Genomic DNA, 23,897 nt, shown 5'->3' with positions numbered 1-23,897 from the left:
GTCTGTTTACATTTTTTGCCCACTTTTTAATGGGATCATTTGTTTTCTGCTTGTTGAATTGTGTAGGATCCTTATAGATTCTGCATATTAGACCTTTTTTAGATGCATAGTTTGCAAATATTTTATGCCATTTTGTAGGTTGTCTGTTCACAGTGTTGATAGTTTATTTTGCTGTGCAGAAGCTCTTTAGTTTAATTAGGTTCCACTTGTCAATTTTTGTTTCTGTTTCAAGTGATTTTGAGGACTCCAAATTCTTTCTTAAGGCTAATATATAGAATGGCATTTTCTAGGTTTTCTCCTAGGAGTCTTGTAGTTTGAAATCTTACATTTAAATCTTTAATCCATCTTGAGTTAATGTTTATATATGGTATAAGGTAAGGGAGTCCAGTTTCATTCTTCTGCACATGGCTAGCCAGTTATCCCGGCACCTTTTTTTGAATAGGGAGTCTTTTCCCCATTATTTGTTTTTGTCTAATTTGCTGTAGATCAGATGGGTAGAGGTGTGCAGCTTTATTTCTGGGGTTTCTATTCTGTTCCACTGATCTGTGTAACTGTTTTTGTGCCAGTATCATGTTGTTCTGGTTACCGTAGCCTGATAGGATATAGTACAAAGTTAGGTTATGTGATGCGTTAAGCTTTGTTCTTTTTGCTTAGAACTTCTTTGGCTATATGGGCTCTTTCTTGGTTCCATATGAGGATTAGAATAGTTTTCTTTTTTCTATTTCTGTGAAAAATGGCATTGGTAGTTTGATAGGAATAGTACTGAACTTATAGATTGTTTTGGTCAATAGTGATTCTTCCAATCCATGAGCATGAACGTTTTTCCATTTATTGGTGTCATCTCTGATTTCTTGCAGCAGTGTTTTGTAGTTCTCTTAGTAGAGATATTAACTTCCTTAGTTAGATGTATTCCTAAGTAATTTTTAATGGACATTGTAAATGGGATTGCATTCTTGATTTGGCTCTGAGCTTGAATGTTACTGGTATATGTAAATGCTACTAATTTTTGTACATTGATTTTGTATCCTGAAACTTGGCTGAAATCGAAATCATTGAACAGTTCCAGGAGCCTTTTAGCAGAGTCTTCAGGGTTCTCTAGGTATAGAATCATATCATCAGTGAAGAGAGTTTGACTCCCTCTTTTCCTATTTGAATGCCTTTAATTTCTTTCTCTTGCCTGATTGCTCCAGCTAGGACTTACAGTACTATGTTGAATAGGAGTGGTGAGAGAGGACATCCTTGTCTTACTCTCATGGAGAATGCTTCCAGCTTTTGCCCATTCAGCATGATGTTGGCTATAAATTTGTCATAGATGGCTTTTACTATTTTGAGGCTTGTTTCTTTGATGTCTAGATTGTTGAGGGTTTTTATCATGAAAGGACGTTGGATTGTATCAAAAGCTTTGTCCACATCTATCGAGATAAATATGTGGTTTATGGTTTTAATCCTGTTTATGTGGTGAATCACATTTATTAACATTTGTTGAACCAACCTTGCATCAGGAATAAAGCCTACTTGATCATGGTGAATTAACTTTTTGATTTGCTGCTGCATTCATGAGTACTTGTTTGAGGAGTTTTGCATCTGTGTTCATCAGGGATATTGACCTGTAGTTTCCTTTTTTTTTTTTTTTTTTTTTTTTTTTTTTTTGAGACAGAGTCTTGCTCTGTCGCCCAAGCTGGAGTACAGTGGCACGATCTTGGCTCACTGCAAGTTCCGCCTCCCAGGTTCACGCCATTGTCCTGCCTCAGCCTCCCAAGTAGCTGGGAGTACAGGTGCCCGCCACCACGCCTGGCTAATTTTTTGTATTTTTAGTAGAGACGGAGTTTCACCGTGTTAGCCAGGATGGTCTCAATCTCCAGACTTCATGGTCTGTCCACCTCAGCCTCCCAAAGTGCTGGAATTACAGGTGTGAGCCACCACACCTGGCCAGTTTTCTTTTATAGCTATGTATTTGCAGGATTTTGGTAACAGAATGACACTGTCTTTGTAGAATGACTTAGGAAGGAGTCCCACCTACTTGATTTTTTGGGATTAGGTTCAGCAGAATTGGCACCAGCTCTTCTTGTGTACATCTGGTAGAATTCAGCTGTGAATCCCAAGAATTTACGCATTTCCTCTAGATTTTTTTAGTTGGTTTGCATAGAGGTGTTCATAATAGTTGCTGAGAATCTTTTGTATTTCTGTAGGATTGGTTGTAATGTCATCTTTGTCATTTCTGATTGTGCTGATTTGGATCTTCCTTTTCTGTTTGTTCAGCTAGCTGGTTGTCTATTGATTTTCTATCCTTTCAAAGACCCAACTTTTGGTTTCATTAATTATTTGTATGGATTTTTGGGTCTCCATTTGCATTCAGTTCTGCTCTTCTTTCTTTTCTTCTGCTATCTTTGGGATTAGTTTGTTCTTATTTTCTTAGTTCCTCTAGGTGTGATGTTCAATTGTTAATTTGAGATCTTTCTAACTTTTTGATATAGGTATTTAGTGCTACAAATTTTCCTCTTAATACTGCTTTTCCTCCATCCAAGTGATTTTGGTATGTTGTGTCTTTGTTGTAATTTATTTCATGGATTTTTTTTTATTTCTGCCTTAATTGTATTGTTTACCCAAAAGAGTCATTCAGGAGCAGGTTTTTTCATTTTCATATAATCACGTAGTTTTGAGAGATTATCTTGGTACTAATTTCTATTTTTATTCCATTGTGGTCAGAGAGTATCATTGGTATGATTTTAATTTTTCTAATTTATTGAGACTTGCTTTATGACCAAACATGTGGTTGATCTTGGAAAATGTTCTGTGTGTGGAAAAGAAAAATATATATTCTGGAGTTGATGAACAGAGTACTCTGTAGATGTCTGTTGGTTCAGTTGATCAGGTCTAGAATTTTGGTCTAGAATTTGCTAGTTTCCCGCCTTGATGATCTAATGCTGTCAGTGGGGTGTTGAAGTCCTCCACTATTGATTGTGTGGCTGTACAAGTCTTTTGTAGGTCTAGAACTTCTTGTTTTATGAATGTGGATGCTCCAGTGTTGGGTGCATATACATTTAGAATAGTTAAGTCTTCTTGTTGAATTAAACCCTTTATCACTATATAATGCCCTTTTTTGTCCTTTCTTACTGCTGTTGTTTTAAAGTCTGTTTTATCTAAGAATCACAACCTCTGCTCTTTTTGGTCTTCTGTTTGCATAATAGCTCTTTCCCCAACCATTTACTTCAAGCCTATGGGTGTCGTTATGTGTGAGATGGATCTTTTAAAGACAACAAACAGATGGGTCTTGATTTTTTTTATCCAATTTGCTACTCTGTGCCTTTTAAGTGGGGACATTTGAACTGTTGACATTAAAGGTTAATATTGATATGTGAAGTTTTGATCTTATGGTAAAGTTGATAGCTGGTTGCTTTGTAGTTTTTATTGCACAGTTACTTCATAGGGTCTGTGAGCTATGTAACTTAAGTATGTTTTTTTGGTAGCAGGTATCATTCTTTCATTTCCATGGTTAGAAGTCCTTTAGGGATCTCTTGTGAGTCTGGTCTAATGGTAACAAATTCCCTTAACACTTGCTTGTCTGGAAAAGATTTTATTTCTCTTTCAGTTATGAAGCTTAGTTTGGTAGGATATTAAATTCTTGGTTGGAATTTCTTTTATTTAAGAATGCTGAAAATAGGCCCCCATCCCTCGTGGCTTGCAAGGTTTCAGCTGAGAAGTCCACTATTAGCCTGACAGGTTTACCTTTGCATGTGATCTAACCATTTTCTTTAACAGCATTTAAAGTGTTTTTCTTTAGCACTGACCATGGACAGTCCAGTGACTATAGGCCTTGATGATATTTGTTTTGTATAGTATCTCACAGGTGTTCTCTGGATTTCTTAATTTGGATGACTACCTCTATCAAAATTAGGAAACTTTTCTTGAATTATTTCCTCAAATATGTATTCCAAGTTGTTTACTTTTCTCTTTCTCTCTCAGGAACACTAATAATTCATAGATGTGGTCACATTACATAATCCCAAATTTCTCAAGGACTTTGTTCACTTTTTAATATTCTTTTTTCTCTATTTTTTATCTGACTAGGTTAGTTCAAAAGACCTTCAAGCTCTGAAATTCTTTCTTCTGCTTAGTCCAGTCTATTGATAAAGCTTTCAGTTGTATTTTGAAATTCTTTACATGAGTTTTTCAATTCCAGAAGCTGTGACTGATTTCTTTTTAAGTTGCTTATCTCCTTTCATTTCCTGGATTGCTTTAGAAGTTTCTTTGTGTTGATTTTAATCCTTGTCTTGGATTGCCTTGCAATCCATGCTTTGAATTCTTTATCTGTCATTTCTGAGTTTCCTTTTTGGTTAAAGACCACTGAAAAGCTGGTGTGATCCTTTGGTAGTGTCACACTACATTCAGATTTTTCATGCCAGAAATCTTTTTTTTTTTTTTTTTTTTTGAGGCGGAGTTTCGCTCTTGTTGCCCAGGCTGGAGTGCAATGGTGTGATCTCAGCTCACCATAACCTCTGCCTCCCAGGTTCAAGCAATTCTGCTGCCTCAGCCTCCCAAGCAGCTGGGATTACAGGCATACACCGCCACGCCCAGCTATTTTTTGTATTTTTAGTAGAGACAGGGTTTCTCCTTTTTAGTGAGGCTGGTCTCGAACTCCTGACCCCAAGTGATCTGCTTGCCACGGCCTCCCAAAGTGCTGGGATTACAGGCATGAGCCACCACGCCCAGCCTCATGCCAGAATTCTTATGCTGGTCCCATCTCATCTGGAAATGCTGATACTTCTAATTTTTTAAATTATTTTTGTGAGAGTAGAATTTTTCTTTTCTTTCTTTCTTTCTTTCCCTCCCTATAAAATTATTGCTTTTTTTTTTCTTTCCCATCTCCCACCCTAGGGAGTGTGACTGTAGAGAATGTTAGGTAGGGTCTTTTGGCTTTGCTTCTATAGCCCTGTGTACTCTGTCAGCAGGTTTTATATTGAACTCTGCAGTTCCACTATAAGCCAATAGATGACACTTACGAGTAAGAGCCAGCTGCAGCCAATGGAGTCAGGTGTATACTTGACCCTTGTTTACTGACAGAAGCCACTGTTGCCTCAGGTAATGAGTTGATCTGTGGAGTGCACAGTGATCTGAGCTCCCTGTTTAGCCCTGAAGGGCTCTCTCTTCTTCCCAATCTAGATTCTTCACCTCTAAACTGTATCTATCAAATTTCTTAATCGAGGTAATCTCTAGCTTAGCAACTCATGAAATAAGAATTTTCTGCAGAAAATAGAGGCTATTGACTGAGTTGGCTGAAAGCTGTCTCTTATTACATTTTTAATTCATAGGGTAGCTTTTAAAGTCACTACTAATTCTATGCAATATTCCTAATTTATTCTACGAAAATGTACAGAAAAACCTTCATTATTTTTGCATAGGCTTAATAGGTTGTGAGTGTTCTTACAAATGTTCTAGTTTCCCTGATAGGTTTAATCTGAATAATAGAATTGCATACATCTTCCTGTTGTGACTTAAGGAAACTCGTTTGTAGGAGCATCTACCTCATTGCTCCAATATAGTATTCACGACACAATTTTTTGATCTTCATTCCTACAAAGGAAAGCGTGAATGTCAGGAGAATTCTGTTTTGCTTGGTTATCATTTATATAGTTTTCACTCTACAGCAATAAATTGATATCCTAGAGTATTTATCCATCTTTTCTGAGATTGTACTGTTAAGGCTTTGAAAGGCTGATGAACACAGGCGAATGGAAAAAAAAATTACTTTCTGAACATTATGTTAGGACTATGCTACTCCCTAAGGCCCTCCTGGAGCAGCCATTTCTACTTTTTCACTGGCATCTCTTTTCTTTTTTTAACATTCAACAAGAAAAACACATTCTTTAAGGGAAAAAAATGCTTGTATAATGAAGTAGTATCCATTAGCAGCATTATTTCTAAGAGCCAAAAGATGGAAATAACCCAACTTTCCCTCAATGCATGAATACATTTTTAAAATGTGGTATATATAAAATATTGGTTTTAGACTATCATAATCTCTTTTATTAAAATCTGATTTTTATCAAAAATCATTAATTTTATGAATTCAGTCAACTTATTCTATGAAGTCAAAAGATTGCACTACTAGTGGCAAGTAGTATCAATATAAATAAAATATTTTTTATCAGTGAGACTTTTCACATTGTCTAAAATATTCTTATATACTGATAGACCCCAACTTAACGATGGCTCAACTTGCAATTTTTTGACTTCACCATGGTGTGAAACCATTGCAATTTCAACACACTCTGAATTTTGAATTTTCCCAGGCTAGCAATACGCAGTACATGAGATATATAATACTTTATTATAAGATAGACTTTATGTTAGACAATTGTGCCCACCAGTAGGCTAATATAAGTGATCTGATAATGTTTAAGGTAGGCTAGGCTATGATGTTTGGTAGGTTAGGTGTATTAAATGCATTTTCATCTTACAATGTTTTCAACTTACAATGGGTTTATTGGGATGTAACCCCATCATAAGTTGAGGAGCTTCTGTACTATGGGGTGAAAATCTCTAAAAACCTGAAGTTCCAAAATCTGACACTGTTTGAATGCAGACATAATGCCCCCAGTGGAAAATTCCACATCTGACCTCATGTGACAGATCAATAGCAAAAACAGTCAAAACTTTGCTTCATGCACAAAATTACTTTATAAAATCCTGTATAAAATTCAGGCTATGTGTATAAGGTATATATAAATGTAAGTGAATTTTGTGTTTTGACTTGGGTCTCATTCCTAAGATCTTTCATTAAGTATATACAAATATTCTAAAATCAAAAGAATTCAAATTTGAAACATTTCCAGTCTCAGGCATTTTGGATAAGGGATATTCAATCTGTCTTACTAGAAAAATAAAAATTCTATTCAGTGTGACAGAAACTTAAAAATGGACTTACCAAACTTGGACTTAATAGATTCTTCTCAAACTGCTCATTTTTTCCCCACTTGATTTTTTTTTTTTTTTTTTTTTTTTTTTTTTTTTTTTTTTTTTTTGAGACGGAGTCTCGCTCTGTCGCCCAGGCTGGAGTGCAATGGCACTATCTTGGCTCACTGCAAACTCCGCCTCCCGGGTTTACGCCATTCTCCTGCCTCAGCCTCCCGAGTAGCTGGGACTACAGGCGCCCGCCACCTCGCCCGGCTAATTTTTTTGTATTTTTAGTAGAGACGGGGTTTCATTGTGTTAGCCAGGATGGTCTCGATCTCCTGACCTCGTGATCCGCCCGTCTTGGTCTCCCAAAGTGCTGGGATTACAGGCTTGAGCCACCGCGCCCGGCCCTCCCCACTTGATTTTTGACGGGAATTTTTACTTTGAAATTTTTTACGTCGAGCCTGAAAGGTAGATTTTAAAATAATTATCCTCACAGATACATTTCTAAAATATCACATCCTTTCTAAACATCTATGATTATGTAAATTCTTAAAGATTTGAAAAGTCAGTGATTGGGAGGCTATATCATTTTCTACCTATATTTTGTGGATAATGTGGAAAATTTAGGAATAACGTACAAAAATTATGCATTTCAAAATAGCTTAAAGGTGAACTTTATCCTTGGCTTCACACAGATGTGCTGACTATCCTAACTCATACAATTCTCATTCTACATTTTTTTTTTTTGCTTTATAAATACTCAAGTTGCTTTAACTTAATGCTTTTTGCATGTAGTCTTGAGTCTTAGCACTTCCTGTAACCATTATGTAATCTATTTTTCTTGATAGTTGCCTTAGCGATGTATTTCTATATTCGTTTTAATAAATTCATGAAAGGGATAGAGAAAACAGCAGTGTCAGAAAATAATGTGATGAAGCTACAATCCTATTTTATACAAAATAAAAAATAGAGAATCTTGATGATTGACACTATGTTCTACAGTATGAAAATTTCTTGAACTACACTGAAAATATCACAATTTTCTCCAACTCAGCAGTGTTTAATTCCTTTTTATAATTGTGCATCACGCTGAGAGTGATGGCATGCACCTGTAGTCCCAGCTACTCAAGAGCCTGAGAAGCAGGAGAATCGCTTAAGGTCAGGAGTTAAAGGCTGCAATTCTCTATGATTGCACCTGTGAGTATCTAAGCTGCACTACAATTTGGGCAACACAGCTGAGACCTTGTCTCTTAAAATAATAATAATAAAATAACTGTACATCATTCAGGTAACTGGGATAATTGTAGAAAAACATATAACCATTGGATATGGTATAATACTCTATTACTGATCGTAGAGTTCCTTTTATTTTTTCCAGTCTTTTTGTTAATTTCTTACACAACTAAAAACATAGTTCACCTATTAAAAGCAGTTTTTCAAAAAGCCAAAAGAATTGCATCCAAAATATATGATGAGTTATCCGCTGTTCCCCCTAAACAGTAGATTTTACCATTAAGGTTCAATAAAACTTTTATTTGGGGATGTAAAGGCAGTTATCTTACCTAGAGGCGGTTAAAAGTGTGGTAATCCATTCAGGAGCTCCATCTAACTGGGTAGGCGTGGGAGAAGGAGGCCTCTGAGAGCAACCCAGGCGGGCCCCCTCGCTTGAGGCATGTCAGTGGACTCAGTGTTGGAGTAAGAGGGATGTGGAAGGGAGCAGTGGGGTGGGGCCGCTTTTGCTAGGGATGGTGGAGAGGAGGCAAAGAGAACAGACTGTGCCCTCTGACTGCCCCTGAAGGCTAGGCCCGGCCACAGGAGCTGTGTTAGTGGCCCTGCTCACTCGCCCTTTGCGGGTGGGTAGATTAGAATTTCCTTCTCTAACAGCTCAGAAGAGCTCAGTCAACAGCCCATTGTTTGCTGTGGCTGTAATCAGAAAAGGATTCCTATGAAGGCTGCCAAGTGGCTCCTCCCCACTTTTTGTTCACTCTTAACATCCACCTGCTTCCCAAAGTGACCTGCTCCCCCTCCTTGGGCTGCACTGGGGAGGGTGGGCACTAGGGTGGGGAGGGGGCGATCCCCACAACCCATAGGGCAGCGCATAGTGGCACCATGTATAGGAGAGAGTGAAAGGGATGGGGGTGGCATTTTCTTCCAGGGGAGTTGTGGGGAGATGACCTAACATAAGCGCGCCCCTGCTCCGCACCTGCGAGACGGGCAAAGCTGGAGAGAACCGAGCTGAGCCTGGGCCGCAGCACCCCGAGGCTGGAGACGCTGCGGTCAGGAAGCACCAAGAGGATGGAGCCGTTTTCCCTGTAAGTAGGGGCCAGGGTCTCACTCCTGAGCCGGCTTCGCACGGACCCCAGGCCCTGGCAGGAGGGCCCGGAGGCGGGACGAGCCCACGCGGTGAGTGGGGTGTCAGCAAAGCGGGGTCGCAGGGCAGGTTCTGGAAGCCTCGGCGTGGCTGGGCTGGAGAGTGCAGACGTGGGAGAGCCCGGAATGGGGCGCGCGTGGCCCGTGGAGGCCCGAGGCTGCGCTTCCCTCGCGGGCTCTGCGGCCGAGGTCGAGGCTGCCCAGGCGGGTCTGTCCGGAGCTCCCCGGGGGCGGAGGCGCGGGAGGCGGGGAAGGGCCGGGCGGCGGGACCGGTGTCCCCAGCGGGAGGTCGGGGACCGTCGCGTTCCGTCGGGGCCGCCTGCGGTGCAGGGGTGGGAGGCCAGACCACAAAGGCGGGAGGGGGCCCGGCCAGAGCTGCTGAGACCCCCCAGCCGCGCTGGACTCAGGGGCTCCCTGCCTTTAGCCACCAAGAGCGGGGCAGGCTGCGGGGTGCCCGGGAGAAGCCAGATCCCGCGCATTTTACACCCACTAATTAGATCCCGCCGCCCGCCTGGGACCTCGGCATTGTCTTGTCTGCTGCACTGACGGGGAAACTGAGGCACGGTGTGAGTAAGGCGGGGGAGGGAGTCGGCGCCTCCGAGCTGGGGCGCGCCCCGCATCCACCCGGACACCAGACTCCCGCGTGGCCTCTGCTCCTGCTGCGTGCACGGCGGCATCTGGGGAAACCGGGCTGGGCTCCTCCGTCCCCTGGAAGCTGTTGTAAGTTTTAGATAAATGTTACTACTAGGCACGAGGAAAGTGGATCCTTGATTACCGGCGTTGAACGAATGTTGCACCGCGTTCCCCGCGGTAGGTGGAGTGTGTGATTGTGAGCGAGAGGGGAATGGGCACCGAACCTTACCTACACAAATGCCTAAACTCGTAAGCAATTAGGACACAGACGTCTGAAAATCTGATTAAGCGATAGGAATTCTAATGGTCCTAATGGTCCGGGATCCAAATGAGCCACTGTTAGCAGCGTTCAGTTTTGTCCTGTTGCCCGTAATTACCCCAAGGTCAGGGAGAAGCACTGAAGCAAAGGCATGAACATCACTTTGAAAAGGAAACTGCCTGGGGCACTCCTTCCTTCAGACTCCCCTTCCAAGTATTCCCTCATTTCATTCAAAAGGAGTTAACTTTTCTAAACTAAGTGGTGCTGGTAGAAGATGCTACCTGACTCCAGTGTTGCCTCAATTCTTGAAGCTCTTCGAAGACGTTTTGGCCTTCCTCTGTTCCCTCCCCTTCCTGCTATTTTGCAGACATATCCACTGGGGAATTGTACGGCAGGAAGGCTGATTTTATTCAGCTGGCCCTTGATTCCTGGTTTGCACGGTACCTGGGTCTGGCCTGCAACCCTCGTGTCCAGGTAAGTTCATTAGGAAAGGATTTCTTTACATTCAATTGAAGGCATCTAGGTCCTAAAACAGCGCTTATATTATCTCTGGGGTAACCCTGCTTATTAATTTGCGGAATAGTCAGATGGCTATAGAGTTTTGGATAGGAGGAGGTAAACCGCTTTCAAAGTTTATTCTTGAGGAAGAGGCTGAACAGGAGATAAAAGCAGGTTTTGAAATTCTGCTAGAACACTACCACTGGCTAGGAGGAGAGACAAAAACCGTAGAATAAGTCATGAGAATAATGGACCTTTTTAAAAGAGCTTTCTAGAGAAGCTTATAGCTTATTTTGCACAAGTTTTAATGTGTACTTTTTTTTCTTGATCAGGTTCACTTATGCAACTTGTATACATTTTCATATTTATGGCTATGCTAATTTACAGTGTAGGAGAAAACCGTCAATATGTGTTGAAGAAGAAATGTATAAAGTGTACAATAGAGAGAGTGCATGAAAGATAATATATTCGATGAAGGCACCCTAGAGCTATTGGGACTCTTAGATCCTCAGATCTGGGAGGGCCTTCATCCTTTCCAGTGCATGCAGGAGGAAGCTGAGGCTCTGAGGTTTGGAAACCCTGGAGATATCACTCAGCTGATTTCTAGCAGGTTTGTATTAAATCTTGGTTTTGGAGAGTTAAGAATCTTGAGGAGTGATAACCTTGGCTATTGAAATAAGGACAGGATGTTCTTGGAGAAAATTAATCAGGAAGGGCACTGGGTGAACATTTATCAAGAGATTCTTTAGCAAGGACACATATAGGTAAAGCATAGGAGAATAAGCCAGAAATAAATGAACTAAATAAGAACCTATTTTGGGGAGATTAAAAAACATTAACTTCAAAGTTATTTGCAGTCTGTGTCCCTTTGCCCCGACCAAGCCAGTATGTCTGGCTCATGCGGTCACAGCATTCTGCAGAATGATGACCTCTAGTCTCTATACATTCATGTTGTATGAATGGGAGGGTTCATACCTGGGGGTATGAACTGGAAGGGTTGTATGCCCAGGGAGTCCCCAGTGGCTGTCACTGGCTGACTACAGATGTCTGCAAGCCTCCTCACTTCTGATGAGCGGCCACACCTTGGGCGGTGCACGCCTTGTGTTAGTCAGGATGTGGGCTCAGCTGTGTGTCACAGAGACCCCACATACCAGTGGCTTACACAAGGTAGAAGCTATTTCTGTTTCATGTGCTCATGTCAAAGATGTGCTGGCAGGACAGGTCTGGCCTGTGGAGTCATCTGAGGCCAGGGGTTTTCTGTCCCCAAACTCTGTTGCCCTCCTTCAAGGAGTCCCATATGGTTCACCACGCCATGCACACCCCGACACAGGAAGCGGGAAAGGGCACCCCTTTACCCTTTAAGGCCGGTCATTGGATACAATTACACGCCTCACTTTTGCTCATTCCCATGGCCCGTAATCTGGTTTCATGGTCATATCCAGGCTGCAAGGGAGGCTAGGGAGTGCCCAGCTAAAATTTCTGTTACTATGGATGAAGGTGAGAAGAGGTGTTGGAGATAACTAGCAACTCCACGAAAGCACTGACAAGGATCAGAGTTGATACCCAGTCACCTTCCCAAGTGAAGGTGCACACACAGTTGGAACCAGGATAGTATTTCTTGCATGCCTGCATTGATTCATCCAACAAATACTTGACTGAAAATAAGGAAGTGGAAAAATGCAGTCACTATCTTCATAAAGCTCTAACCCAGGTTGGTGCCTCCTAAGTGATCACTAGTCTAGGTGTGGTGTACAGAGTAAGTGGGGACTGGGGAGGATAGTAATTCAGGTAAGAGAAGAGAGAGAGGGAGGAGGTGATTGCAGGGAAAGGTGGGAGACAGAAGAGGCTCCTAGTTCTTTCCAGAAGTCACTCCTGGAAAAAGACCAGACCCAGAAATTAAAAGTTGAGAATGTAACTGTAGTTGAACTAATGAAACTGAGAGTCCAACCCATAGCTTTGTGAGAAGCACAAATGTAATTTTTTTATTTTTCAAAATAACATTAATATAATTTATTCTATATTCCTTGTGCAAATCCTCAATGTTCTACATTGAAGATGAGGCTAAATAGGAGGTATAAACTTTCTAAATTTTCTTATTAAAAAATAGTGCCAAGCTGGGTGTTGGCCATGTCTCTAATCCCAGCTATTCGGGAGGCAGAGGCAGGAGGACCACTTAAGCCTAGGAGTTCAAGTCTGACCTGGGCAACATCATGAGACTGTATCTCTATAAACAAACAAATAAATAAAAAAGAAATAGTGCCACAACTTACTTTGCTGCGTGTTTGGGAGAACACATATTAGTTAATCAAAATCATTTGCTGAAGGTTGTCTACGTGCTGTATAAACAAGCTAGATAGAATCTACCTACATCAAGTATGCAAAACTAGTGGAAGAATTACAGAAGAGTAACTGTTTGCTTTTAGGCTGGCTCCTTCTTCCCTGGAGAGCAAATTGGAGTTTAACCTGACACCTTTATGATCTTCGGATCATTTTATTCCTGGAATAGTTGTGCTCCACATTTTGAAAAGTTAAAATGAAAATTGTAGAACCCTGGACAAAGTTTGGTTGATGGAATTTAGATTTGACTGCTTCCAGCCACTTCTGAGTTTAACAAAGGAGGCTCGAATATATTCTTCATGGAATTTGGCTCCAAGAAAACTCAACTCAATTTCCTGGAATGGAGCGGATTTGTGACTTCGGAGGGAAACATCTGCATTTCCTTTTCCAAAAATCCTCCCTTTGCGTTAGGCTGCACCCTGTGACATTTCCACCAGATGGCAATACAGACTTCGCATGGCAGAGAGTCTGGCTGGTTTTCACAATCTCTAGAAATATTTGTGTAGGCACTAGAAAAAAGCATTTTTTATAAATGAAAAGCCCCCATAACCGCCCCCCATTTTAAAGCAACCATCTTTATTTGCATATATTCACTTCGAGTTTTGTCAATATTCATAGTCGTAAGTACATTTGTAATGTACATGGCATTTTAGTCTACTGTTAAAATTCAGCACAACGTATATCATTCACATATTTCTACATGACCTTCATAATTATCGCAGCAGTTACACACTATTACACATAGTAAACCCTTCCCCTATTGTTACATATTATGTGGTATGCACTTTTCACCTGTTACAGATAATGCGGCAGGTAATGTCACACAACTGGCATGCAGTTTTGGAATATTAGGAAGATTTTAGGGATAGGAATACAGGGTGAAAGACATAGATGTCTTTTGCTCTTTAATTTTTCCAGAAAGATGTGCAGATTTACACGGCTGTCAGCACTGTGAGAGGATCTGGGTTCTGACCAGTTGCACTAGGCCCACGTTTTTGTTTTGTTTTTTAAATCCTAAAAGTCAGGTGCAGGGGCCTTTGCCTGTAATACTAGCACTTTGGGAGAGTGAGGCGGGAGCTCAGGAGTTCAAGACCAGCCTGGGCAACAGAGTGAGACCCAGTCTCAAAAAAAAAAAAAAAAAAAAAAAAAAAAAAAAAAAAAAAAAAAAAAAAAAAAAAAAAAAGAGAAAGGAAGGAAGGAGAAAAGAAGAGAAGAGGAATTAGGACAGGTGGCAATGGCTCGTGCCTGTAATCCCAGCACTTTGGGAGGCCAAGACAGGCAGATCACTTGAGGTCAGGAGTTTAAGACCAGCCTGGGCAACATGATGAAAACCTGTCTCTACTAAAAATACAAAAATTAGCTGGGTGTGGTGATGGCGCCTGTAATCCCAGCAACTCGAGAAGCTGAATTGCTTGAACCTGGGAGGCGGAGGTTGCAGTGAGCAGAGATCAGCCATTGCACTCCAGCCTGGGCCACAAGAGCAAAACTACGCTAAAAAATAAAATAAAATAAGATTAAAATAAAATAAATTAGACGGGTGTGGTGGTGCATGCCTGTAGTCCCAGCTGCTTGGGAGGCTGAGGCAGGAGGATTGCTTGAGCTGGGAGGTCGAGACTACAGTGAGCTGTGATTGCATGATTGTACTTCAGCCTTGGTGATGGAGCGAGACCTTGTCTCCAAAAATTATATATATGTACCCTAAGACATCTCCCATGATGATACATTAATTCCATTCAACAAGTATTTGTTCAATCTGCTGTTCCAAGTTTGCTATTGGGTGCTAGGAAGACAATAATGAGGAAATACAGTCGGGCAGGGAGTCAGATTCTTCATCCTACAATTACATAAACAAGTGTCAAGCCCCTGCCATGACGGGCGCCATGTGGGAGAGTAACATGCTGCTCTGCAGCCCTGAGTGGGCGCGTTGCTGAGTCAGGAGGCCCGGCCATCCACATTTCCTCTTCCTTCCAGGCCTTGCGTTTGCTGCTCCCTCTGTTTGGAGCACTGTCCAAGCGTTGTCTTAGCTCCTGCTGCGGGGAAACTGCATGGATCACCTGGGGTGGGGGCAGTGTCTACAGAGGAAAGGACTTGAAAACGCACTTGTCCCGAACTAGGTGATGTTTTCTGTGTGTGTGTGGCCCTTCTTCACAGTGGCCTCCTAGAAAAACAAGACCATGACTGAGAGAATACCTCTCATTTCAGTAAGATTGTTTGGAATGCTTTACTTTTTTAAAAAATTTAATTTAAGTGTTTAACGTGGTAAAAAATATATAACATAAAACTTACCAGCTTCACCATTTTAAGGACATAGTTCAGTGGCATTAAGTACATTCTATTTGTTGTGCAACCATCACCACCACCCATCTCCAGAACTCTCTTAAAATCTTCCCAAACAGAAACTCTGTACCCATCAGACAACTCCCACTTCCTTCTCTCTTCACCCCTGGCAACCACCATCCTACTTTTTCTTTCTATGAGTTTGACAGCTCTAGGAATCTCTTATAACTGAAGTTATCCAGGTCTGTCTGTCTGTGACTAGCTGGTTTCACTTAGCATAATGTTCTCGAGGTCCTTTTATGTTGTAACACGTGTCAGAATTTCTTTTCTTTCTAAGGCTGAAGAATATTCCATTGTGTGGACCTACCACATTGCATGTATCTGTTTATCCACTGATGGACCCTTGAGTTGCTATGGAAAATAATGCGACTATGAACATGGAGATCTGTTCCAGTCCTTGCTTTCAATGACTTTGTGTAGATGCACAGCAGTGGAATTGCTGAATCAGATGGTAATGCTATGTTTGCTTCACTATTTATAATGTGCTTTTATGCAGATTGTGATAAAATTTGATCTTTACAACAGTCCTGTGAGATAAGTGAGTATTGGTCTCTGGTTCAGAAAACTGGTTTCTTCAAAGTGAAATGATAAATGGAAGAGTATCCTGACCTTAAACTTGGCTTTTTTTATTGCCCATTCACCTTGAAGACTGGTTCTAGTCACAAGTGTTACCTTCCAAGGACAGTGTCATTCTGGTTACAACCAGCTTGCTCCCCTGCCCTGAGCCTTCTGTCCAAGTCTGTCCAGGTGTGGGTCTGGGGCAGGGGACAGCTCACCTATTTCGCATGGCATGGAACAGAGGCTGTGTCCTGGGCCTCAGCCACAAAGGTTTCTCCTTTGGGTTTCTGTTTCCCTCTTTCAGTTCAGAGTCTGTCTTCTGAACCATGAGGATCTGGTGGTTTCTGCTTGCCATTGGAATCTGCGCAGGGAACATAAGCTCACAGAACACGTGCAGGCAAGGGCACCCTGGCATCCCTGGGAACCCCGGTCACAACGGTCTGCCTGGAAGAGATGGACGAGACAGAGCAAAGGGTGACAAAGGGGATGCAGGTACTCACCTGGTGGCTTCGGCTGCCTTTCAACTTCTCTCTTCATTCTTTTCATCTCATTCACTCATCATCTGTGTGGCTTTTCACCTACCCATTCATACCCCATCCATCCATCCACCCACCCATCCACCCAGCAACACTCACTGGGGCCTGACCCCATTCATCCATCCACCCATCTGCCCAGCAGCACTCACGGGTCTGCTCCATGCCAGACTCTGTGCCAGGTGCTGGTGGAGAGCACAGGGTGAGATCGCCATGACCTCTACCCTCCCGGGTTCTCTCATCTCTGACACCGCAGAACATTTTCAGTAGTATACGATGTCATGCATCCTCCCACCTCAGGCGAAACGTATGATGGATTTTGGGCAACGAAAGACTAATAGAGAGATCTGATTTGGAATTATTTGGCAGCAAGCAGCCAGCTGCAGTGCAGGTGAGAGCTAATACTGCATTGTGCCATGAAGCAGGAGATGCAGAGTGACAGATGACACATACAGCTGCTGCTTATGCGTCTATGACCTAGATTGGGACCCTGTCCCAGGGTCTGGGGATCTGGGGACAGGATCCATCCTCTGTGAGGGAGATTTGCCAAAGCTGAGAAGTCTGAGTGGTTTCCATAACAACAACCAATAGACTTGGTTTCTGAATGGGGTACCATTCTTGAGCCCTGGTCTTGACAGTACGGTCACATATCTAAGACTTATGCAGAATGACCCATCTGGGTTGAGGGCACAGTTCAGTGGCATAACAAAGAAAATGTCAAAACGTCTATGGACCTTTTTAAAGATAAGTTTGTGTTTCTAACATGTCTCCGCTTATGGCATTTGGTGGCCTGCTGGTTTTTTGAGTGGGCTGGATGAAGTCAAGCGTCCCCAGGAAGCAACTTTATTTCTTTGGAACCACCATCCTGCACATGTGCTCTGTGAGGTGTCTTCTCCTGGCTCACAGCTCCAGCTCACTGACACTGCTCCAGTGCCCGGTAGCGAACAGCCCAGTCCAAATGAATAGCAAAACCTTACCCTTAATGAAATCAGGTCTTCTGCCCTCACACCGGGACCACAGTGGGGTTTGCGTGTGTGTGTGTGTGTGTATTTTATTTCTGAATATGTAGGATTTTCATTTTTTAAATTTTTGTTATAAAATATTACACACAAAAGGAGATAAATAGGTGGTAGATAAAAAATACAGAGGACGGCCGGGCGCGGTGGCTCAAGCCTGTAATCCCAGCACTTTGGGAGGCCGAGACGGGTGGATCACGAGGTCAGGAGATCGAGACCATCCTGGCTAACACGGTGAAACCCCGTCTCTACTAAAAAAAAAAAAAAATACAAAAAATTAGCCGGGTGAGGTGGCGGGCGCCTGTAGTCCCAGCTACTCCGGAGGCTGAGGCAGGAGAATGGCGTGAACCCAGGAGGCGGAGCTTGCAGTGAGCTGAGATCTGGCCACTGCACTCCAGCCTGGGCGACGGAGCGAGACTCTGTCTTAAAAAAAAAAAAAAAAATACAGAGGACTAAAACACTTCTATATTCAAAACCAAATTTCTCTACCTCTTCCCTGTTGAATTTCTCTCCTCTTTGCTCACCAATGTCCATTCTGTCAAGTTTTACATACTTCTTAAAAGCAAATGTTATATCTATTTTTTCTATGTAGTTCATAGGTATTATATATAATATATATTATTTCTTAGAAGGATATTCATTCACATTGCTCACACTAAAATTTTACTTCATTTTTATCTTAAAGTGTATTTTTGTGTATGTTTTATAATAAACATTTTTTCATATACTACCTGTTCATAATTTAGGAACACATCAATGTCTACTGATTGGGGTCTGTGTTCATGCTTTGTGAGTTGTGGTTGTATGATCATGAAAGCTCTGAGGTCACTGCTCTAGAGAATGGGAGAAATGAGAGCCAAGCAGGAAACAAAAAGAGGGAAGGAGAGGAAGACACAGGGGAGCAGCCAGTGGAGGGGAGGGGAGGGGAGCGCAGGGAGAGGCAAATACAGGGAAGAGCCCCCTCCATTCAGAGGCCCCACACTGACCAAGGCCCCACTCAAGAGCGCTGATGTCCCAGGAGAACAGACATTGTGATAGAAATAAGTCTGCCTGTGTCAGTCCTGTCTCGGGACCTGCAAGCCAGCCCAGCCTGCTCCTGTCGCCCCTCAGGCGGGTCAGTGGCACTGAAGTATGGGAGTCTCTGCTGCTTTGTGAGAAGCCAGAATCTGGGGTGAGCCATGGCCCAGTGAGCACTCTACTGCCATGGCCGGAGCCATCTTCAACCTGCTGACGGATAGCACGCCGACCTGGGGCTCTGGGGGCCTGTTCTGAGCACAAGGACTTCAGTGTGGTCAGCAGAGCCCCACTCACCTGATGTTCTCTGCCAGCTTGATTGGTGGCATTTCCCCCCCAGTCTAAGGCACTGGAGAGATTCTTCCAGAACTCTCTTTTCTATCTTGGGATAGTGTCACATAACCATAGTCATCTGTGTTTTCATGGGAGGCTAGTAAATCTTCCGTTCCACTCTCCTCAAGAGTAATGGAAGAGAAACAGAGTGAGGAAACCTACCCACACCTCCAACATTCAGACCATGTCCCAAGTCCTTGTCACAGGAGAGGAGCACAATCAATTGTGACAGTCAGTCCCCATTGCACACACTCCCTCCTCGTCCTGTCTTGCTGTGCGCTCTAGGCACGTCCTGGAGATGGGCGCTTGGGAAGTCACTCAGTTCCTTTCTTAGATCACTTATCCCACACAGCTCAGCACCGCAGATGCCCGCTCATGCCTGCCTCTTTCCACCTGCACTCGTGTGGAAAACAGAGCGCCCCTCATGGTGGGGGTCACCCCTGAGACTCTCCAACACACATGGCTGATGGAGACCAATGGCCAGAAAATCAGAAACGGAATTTCAACTCATGCCTGTTTTCTTCTTTTCCACCTAAGAGAGCCAGGACGTCCCGGCAGCTCGGGGAAGGATGAGACGAGTGGAGAGACAGGAGAACGAGGTACAAGTTCCTATTTATGATGCTCTAATTCTGAGCTGTCAAGTATTTAACAATAACTATTAAGTGTTTACCATGGACAAGTCCTCCATGCTGATTATAATCTTACAGTAAAGGCAGCACAGTTCTTACTCTCCAGAGGGGGGGATTCTGCAGGGATTGGCAGGCTTTGCAGAGGGCTGGGTAGGAAATACCCTCAACTCCGCAGGCCATACGGATCTCTCAGCACTACTCAACTTCCCCTTGTAGCGAAAAGAAGCTGTAGATGCTCCATAAATAAGCGTGGTGTGTTCCAGTGACGCCATATGTGTGAAGACTGAAATGGGCATTTCCCATGGTTTCCATGTATTGTGGAATATTATTTGTGACCATTTAAACATGCAAACCATGGCCGAGCACCATGGCTCACACCTGTAATCCCAACACTTTGGGAGGCCCATGTAGGAGAATTGCTTGAACCTAGGAGTTCCAGACCACCCTGGGCAACATATTGAGACTTTGTCTATACAAATAAAAAAATTAGCCGGACATGGTGGCATGTGCCTGTAGTCCCAGCTACTCGGGGGCTGAAGTGGGAGGATCGCTTGAGCCTGGGAGGTTGAGGCTGCCATAAGCCATGATCTCATGACTGCACTCCAGCCTGGGTAACAGAGCAGGTGACCCTGTCACAAACAAACAAAAACCAGAAAAAAAAAAAAAAAATGTGAACCGTGTTTGTTTAGCTTGTGGGAGGGAGGCTGAATTTGGCCTGTGGCTGTAGTTTGCTGAACCTTGAACCTTGCAGTGGATGAGTACTGAGGAGTGAGACTGAGTTTTTGACCTGGTGCATCCGGCAGCACTGCATGGAGGAGGTGGCACAAGAACTTGTCCCTGATGGATCCCCGGGATGTAGTCACAGCGGCAAACTCGTGTCATCTTCACTTTGTGCTTTTTTCATGTGCTGACTCACCGAATGCAACATCCCCAGACACCAGACACTTTTATCACCCCAGTTCCATAGGTGAGGGAACAGAGGCACGAGGCTCACTAGCTTGTCTGATGTCCTGTGTGCATATGTGGTGGGGACAGAATGGAGACCCGGCATTTAACCTCAGAGTCCACACTTGCAACCACAGCTCTTTGGGATGGGTGGGGGTGCAAGGAAGCAGCAAGGTCTCTGTGGATGATGAACTGCTGGTGGGATGGATGGGTTGGGGCTGGGGTTGGGCAGGAGAGGGCAATGAATGCTTCGATGCAGGTTTTATTTTATGTTCACTCCAGGGAGGGGCTTTTTAGAGGATGTCACATGACTAGGGTTGAGTGTCAGTTAATCTGCCTGTCTCCGCTCTGCAGAGTGCTTTCCGTACGGATTGACATTATTTCATAGCCAGCATGTTAGACTTAGATGGTAGGGTTGTCATTTCTAACATGAACCCTGACACTAACTTAGTAGACAGCAGTTAAAAGGTCTGTTGAGATGTGTGTGTGTGTCCATGTGCACACACTTGTGTAATTGGAGTAACTGACTTTCATTTATTTTATTTTATTTTTTGAGACAGAGTCTCACTCTGTTGCCCAGGCTGGAGTGCAGTGGTTTGATCACGGCTCACTGCAGCCTCAACCTCCTGGGCTCAAGTGATCCTCCCACCTCAGCCTCCTGAGTAGCTGGGACTACAGTTGTGCACCACCACGCCTGGCTAATTTTTGTATTTTTTGCAGACGTGAGGTTTTGCCGTGTTGCCTAGGTTGATCTTGAATTCCGGGACTCAAGCAGTCTGCCCACCTTGGCCTCCCAAAGTGCTAGGATTACAGGCATGAGCCACTGAACTGGGCTGGAGTAATTGAATTTTATTTTCTTATTTTTATGATTTTTTTTTTTTTTTTAAGAGTTAGGGTATTGTTATGTTGGCTGGGTTGGTCTTGAACTCTTGGCCTCAGGCAGTCCTCCTGCTGCGGTCTCTGAAGGTGCTAGGAGACCACCGCACCCAGATGGAGTAATTGAATTTTAAACTCTGGGTACATGTATACTGAACGTGTACACTACTTTGTTTCATTTCTGAGCTCAATTATAGAAAAACCGAAGTTGTTCACAAGGGAATCTTTCACAAACCATCTCTTTGTTTGCTCTTTCTCTATTTAGCAGCAGATGGAAAAGTTGAAGCAAAAGGCATCAAAGGTGATCAAGGTTCAAGAGGATCCCCAGGAAAACATGGCCCAAGGGGCTTGCAGGGCCCATGGGAGAGAAAGGCCTCCGAGGAGAGACTGGGCCTCAGGGGCAGAAGGGGAATAAGGGTGATGTGTGGGTCCCACTGGTCCTGAGGGGCCAAGGGGTGACATTGGGCCTTTGGGCCCAACTGGTTTACCAGGTTCCATGGGCCCTATTGGAAAGCCTGGTCCCAAGGGAGAAGCTGGACCCATGGGGCCCCAGGGTGAGCCAGGAGTCCGGGGAATAAGAGGCTGGAAAGGAGATCGAGGAGAGAAAGGGAAAATCGGTGAGACGCTAGTCTTGCCAAAAAGTGCTTTCACTGTGGGGCTCACGGTGCTGAGCAAGTTTCCTTCTTCAGATGTGCCCATTAAATTTGATAAGATCCTGTATAACGAATTCAACCATTATGATATAGCAACGGGGAAGTTCACGTGCCACATTGCTGGGGTCTATTACTTCACCTACCACATCACTGTTTTCTCCAGGAATGTTCAGGTGTCTTTGGTCAAAAATGGAGTAAAAATACTGCACACCAAAGACGCTTACATGAGCTCTGAGGACCAGGCCTCTGGCGGCCTTGTCCTGCCGCTGAAGCTGGGGGATGAGGTGTGGCTGCAGGTGACAGGAGGAGACAGGTTCATGGCTTGTTTGCTGATGAGGACGATGACACAACTTTCACAGGCTTCCTTCTGTTCGGCAGCCCGTGACAGGAGAGTCGATGAATCAGCCACAGCGTCCATCAGAATCAGCTTGGTGACGAACTGACTCAGATGGTTTTCCTTTACTAAGTCCTCCAGTTATTACAATAGTCATAAAAAGGTGAAAACGGAAAAGTTATTCCCAAAACTGATTCTGTGTAACTTACTGTCTTTCCAGGAGTAAATATTGACAATAGCTGCATGGTTTATTCTAATTTATCTCACATTTCTTATTCCTATTATCTGGAGAATCCTCTGCCTGTGTGTTTCTTGTGGGAAGAGTGTTTTGATCCCATTTGAGTGCTCTGAGGAGTCATGTGAGGATGTATCCCTCATCTGTGTTTCTGAGGACAGTAAGGGGAAAGTAAAGGGAAATCTTTATTCCATTCAGTACTAGTAACAGCTTTAAGTTGGTGATGCTGTCACACTCCAGAAAGCTGTAGACACTGCTCATTTTGTCTTTTTTTAACAAATTATTTTTAAGTCCTGGGATACATATACAGAACGTGCAGGTTTGTTACATAGTAACGTGCTGTGGTGCTTTGCTGCGTCTATCAACCCGTCACCTAGGTATTAAGCCCTGCATGCATTAGCTATTTGTCCTGGTGCTCTGCCTCCCACTTTGCTCATTTTCTAACCTAGGTTTTAATCACCATTCCATCCAACAAATCATTGTTTGATCATTATTTGCCAGTGGTGAATCTCTGTTTGTTTTCTAGGATTGCCCAAATAAAGTACGCAAAGTGGGAGTCTTTCAACAACAGAAATGGACTTTCCCAGTTCTGTAGGCTGGAAGTTTGCGATCTCGCAGCAGCAGGGCCATGCTCCCTCCAAAGGGGCTGCAGGAGGATCCGGCCTTGCTGCTTCCAGCTCCTGGCAGCTGGTGGCAGCATCACTCCCGTCCCCGCCGCCATCTTCAGGTGGCTGTCCTCCTCCTCCTGTATCAGCCACATTTTCCTCTTCTTACAAGGACAGCTTCCCTAAGCTAGTATGACCCATCTTAATCATCTCTGCAAACTCCCTGTGTTCAAATAAGGTCACCTGTACAGGCACCGAGGGTTAGGACTTCAGCATCTGTTTTGGGAGACACAGTTCAGCCCAATCTGCCCTCTGATTCCCAAAGTCGATTTCCTTCCCATGTGCGAAATACATTTTCGCCCCATCTCAACATTTCCAAAAGTCTTACCACTTTCCGCATCAACTCCCCCCATCTACGTCATTAAATAAGCTACAGAGGAGACCTCCTGGGTGATTCATCCTGTGGCCGAATTTCTCTCCATGTGTGATTCTGCGAAACCAGAAAAGTTAATCCACTTTTAAAAGACAGTGGTGCGGGGCGGGGGCCGGCGTAGGGTAGACAGTCCATCCCAAAGGAGAGAAAGCGGGAGGAAAAAAGGGATCACGGGTCCCAGACAACTCTGAAACCCTGCAGGGAAAATCCCATTAGACTGCTTTCACTGTTTGCCATCTAAAGTTTTTAAATGAGCTATGCAAGAGTAAAAAGTTCCTGGACAGAGACACCAAACAGAGAAGTGCAGGATGAATTTACCAAGAGAGTTGGTTAAAAGGGAAACTTCTCCTTCAGGCCTATGGCGGGCATTTCTTGTTTACTCAAGTACCTACCATCTCTCAA

General features: G+C 43.6%; 1 pseudogene; it reads left to right on the top strand.

Annotated features, from left to right (window-relative positions):
* The first annotated feature begins 8,434 nt into the window (after positions 1–8,434).
* On the top strand, positions 8,435–23,546 carry LOC126940874 (complement C1q and tumor necrosis factor-related protein 9A-like; annotated as a pseudogene).
* Positions 23,547–23,897: the final 351 nt, after the last annotated feature.

Source organism: Macaca thibetana, chromosome 17 (genome assembly GCF_024542745.1).
Source record: "Macaca thibetana thibetana isolate TM-01 chromosome 17, ASM2454274v1, whole genome shotgun sequence".
NCBI lineage: Eukaryota > Metazoa > Chordata > Mammalia > Primates > Cercopithecidae > Macaca > Macaca thibetana.
This window is presented reverse-complemented; position numbering and strand designations above follow the sequence as displayed.